The sequence below is a fragment of the Oncorhynchus masou genome, chromosome 27 (assembly GCF_036934945.1).
Source record: "Oncorhynchus masou masou isolate Uvic2021 chromosome 27, UVic_Omas_1.1, whole genome shotgun sequence".
Lineage (NCBI taxonomy): Eukaryota > Metazoa > Chordata > Actinopteri > Salmoniformes > Salmonidae > Oncorhynchus > Oncorhynchus masou.
The window spans coordinates 20633493-20637345 of record NC_088238.1 but is presented as its reverse complement, the minus strand read 5'-3'; the positions used below and the strand labels follow the sequence as shown (position 1 = coordinate 20637345).

Genomic DNA, 3853 nt, shown 5'->3' with positions numbered 1-3853 from the left:
GAAAACAGAGCCTCAAAAATCCTTGTCATTTCCTGGATGCCATCTCATCTTGGTTTTGCCTGAAGCTCACGTTCTAGGGCACGCACAGAGAATATCTTGGTATTTCTGGACACGTCAGAGTGTTTTCTTTCGAATGGTATCAATTATATGCATAGTCGAGCATCTTTTTGTGACAAAATATCTTGTTTAAAACGGGAATGTTTTTCATCCAAAAATGAAATAGCGCCCCCATAGATGTAAGAGGTTAAGGAGGCTATTTTATAGATGACACCACCGAAGTTGAGGATCGGTTGGATGGTCAGTTTTACGAGGGTATGTTTGGCAGCATGAGTGAAGGATGCTTTGTTGCGATATAGGAAGCCAATTCTTGATATAATTTTGGATTGGAGATGCTTAATGTGAGTCTGGGAGGAGAGTTTACAGTCTAACCAGACACCTAGGTATTTGTAGTTGTCCACGTATTCTAAGTCAGAGCCGTCCAGAGTAGTGTTGCTGGACGGGCAAGCAGTGATCGGTTTAAGAGCAGTTGGAAGCCACGGAAGGAGAGTTGTATGGCATTGAAGCTCATCTGAGTATAGTTAACACAGTGTCCATGGAAGGGCCAGAAGTATACAGAATGTATACTTGGTAGGTTCATTGATAATTTGTGTGAGATTGAGGGCTTCAAGCTTAGATTGTAGGATGGTCGGGGTGTTAAGCATGTCCCAGTTTAGTTCACTTAACAACAGCACAAGCTCTGAAGATAGATGGGTGGCAATCAATTCACATATGGTGTCCAGGGCAATGCTGGGGGCAGAAGGTGGTCTATAGCAAGTGGCAACGGTGAGAGACTTTCTGGAAAGGTGGATTTTTAAAAGTAGAAGCTCAAATTGTTCTGTAAAATGTTCATTATTTAAAAAAAAATTCTACAACAGACATAGCATTGATTTAATTTGCAGGTGACCGAATCAATGCTTTCCAAAACATGTACATTTCAGTGATGAGGTGATGAGGTTAGGCATTTAGGATGTACTACTTTGAACACCGTTTGTCAAGTTTGTCATGTTTAGAGGGGAGAAAATAGGTTAGTGAGTGCCATTCCACATTGGAGACACAAAGGGCTAGTAGCCATCAGACTGAAAGGCAAACATGTCGCCAAAGAGGAAGTGAGTTTTGTTTTGGTATCACACACACACACACGCACACACACACACACACACGCACACACACGCACACGCGCACACGCACACGCACACACACACGCACACACACACGCACACACACGCACACACGCACGCACACACGCACACACACACACACGCACGCACACACACACACACACACACGCACACACGCACACACACACACACGCACACACACACACACGCACCAGTTGATCCTAATCGGACATGATGTCTGTGCCGACCAGGAGACAGTGCGTAAACATTGCCTACATCAACACCATCACAAAGAGTGGAAAACCAAAGCATGAGGGGACCCACAACACCAACACTACTGTCTGTCATGTGGGATGACGGCTAAAATGAAGGCAGAATCATTTGACGCAGTGGAAAAGTTTTATTTTACAGAATGGACCATCAACTGGTTGTCGATACTTAACAGCAATACAGTAAAGAGTTTTAAAAACAATGTGTCGTATATTGATAATGTTAAGGTCTGTACATTAGGTCATGGACGTTATAGAACACATTTAGACTTTTTGACTATTGACTCCAGGGCTAAGCATCCTATATTCAATATTCATTTCCATCCTGTTCCATTTCTATGCTAATAACTGTCATTTGCTTCCACCCATCTTATCTCTCCCAGCATGTGACCTAAACTAGGGTGATTTGAAAAGGTATACTTATGCAGGCTAAAGTGCTTTTACAGTGATTACTACAACATGGTCTTGACCGTCACGTGGACATACATTAGGTTTTCATCACAGTACAGGACAGTGGCGTCCATGTCCAGTTCGAAAAGTCTGATACCAATCTTCTATATTTATAATTAAATTCAGCCTCCCAGCGGCTAGATCGGCCGTAGCATCTTTTTGATATGAAGCATTACCTTGGTAATCCTCTTAGTGGTGGGAAAGTGGTTTAGAGGTGCATTCTTTATAACAGCAGCACAAATTGGGGGGATCACTGCCCCGAGGGGCCTGGGCAAGAGTAGGCCACTCCCTCTAAGGCTCTTCGAAACTTTCCATGAAGATTTCCTGGGATGGGATCGCCCTCCTGCATCGCAGTGAACCCGCTGACATCTCTGCATCAGTGTGTGATGTGATGGGGTGGAGGGAGGGAGCGAGGGAGCGAGGGGAGGTGGGGGCCGGGGTGGTGGGGGGGTGGTTTGGGTTCAATCCAGACGGGAAACTCAGGGAAATGGTGTTGCCGCGGGAATGCAGGGCTGTTTGAGCCATGGTGGCTGAGAGGATTAAGGGGATCAGGAGCGGGAAAGGTGGCCAGACACACACACATATACTCACACAAGCGTATACACACACATGTACACACACAACTAATCAGGGCACATCAGTCGCAACATTATCTGCAGCCCACGCTGGGACACGATGTCCTTAGGTGGGGAAAGACAGAGAGATAGAGAGACAGATTTACGATGAACATTGGTGTAGTGGGGGCTATACGATGTATACCCACTTTCTTTTCAGTGGGAATTGCATATTACTTCTTAATCCGCACTAATGTGTATCAAAGTAGTATAGTGAAGGTAAACACCATATCAATTATGTAGTACAATTGTGAAATCATGCACAAAGTAGCCTACACAATCGCAAAGTATGTGAATATAGGCTATTCACATTCACACTGCACACATAGCTAGTTTTAGCAGAATATCAGGCAGCAAGAGCACATAGCTCTCAACTTGTTGTTGACGCATGGAGCAGCTCATAGAATTGAAAGACATCAGTAGCCGGTTATAGACTTCAAACTTCACATTTCTGAAGTTTTTCTATTAAAAAGTGTCATTTTGAGAGTGAAAACATTAAACAACTATAGGAAAATGTTAGGAAAAATTAGAGTATACCCACTTTCTCCAAGCACCACTACACCACTGACGATGAGACTCGATGAGACTCGATGAGACTCGATGAGACTCGATGAGACAGACAGACAGACAGACAGACAGTCAGAGAGAGAGAGAGAGAGAGAGAGAGAGAGAAAGAGGCATACAATGAGACTCAATGAGAGACAGACAACACTAGAAAGACAGGCTTAAGATAAGACTCAATAAGACCACTAATACATTGGCCTAACTCTTTGTAAGTGTTAGAGAAAGTACTCTGAGACTTGCAAAGATCCAACAGCATACGCTGAGGTAATTATACACAGAAGTGATACACTCAACAAGTGGTGGAGCATGAAATAAACATCAACAGAGACACTGAGACAAGGCTGTGAAGAAGACATGCAGACGAGGTCTACTTACAGATGAGTGCACTGTTTTCCCTCTGCCACAGCAATGGCAGTCAAAGTTAGTGTCTCACAGTCGTTGTTGCATGATTTTGGTCTCTTTGCTCAACAGCATTGTCGCAGTGCACCATGCCGGAAGTGCTGTGAAATACCATCTGCATGACCATTTCCTGTGGAGGACAGGAGGTTAAGGGGACAGATATGAGGTGGGCATTATGACACAGCTTCCTGTCTGAAATAGCATTAGCATTTGAGAAGATTTAAAAAAAAATGTTCTCATGAAGAACTGTAAGAGGTGTTTTCAAGTGTCTTCTGGGAAGAGGAAGGAAATGTGGTGTTGTGATGTTAATCAAGCACATTTTTCATTGTGGCTGAAATGTTGCCTGAAACAGTGGCTAAAATGGTGGTGTAAACATCAGACCGGACTACTACTATTTCTA

At 43.8% G+C, this 3853-nt stretch overlaps 1 long non-coding RNA gene across 1 annotated transcript; it reads right to left on the bottom strand.

The window, feature by feature from the left end:
- Positions 1-1537: 1537 nt before the first annotated feature.
- LOC135515290 (uncharacterized) lies at positions 1538-3555 on the bottom strand. The gene is made up of 2 exons (XR_010451776.1): positions 3430-3555; positions 1538-3096 (listed from the first exon to the last, which is right to left on the bottom strand). It is a non-coding gene; the product is annotated as an uncharacterized LOC135515290 (long non-coding RNA).
- Between the last annotated feature and the right edge of the window lie 298 nt (positions 3556-3853).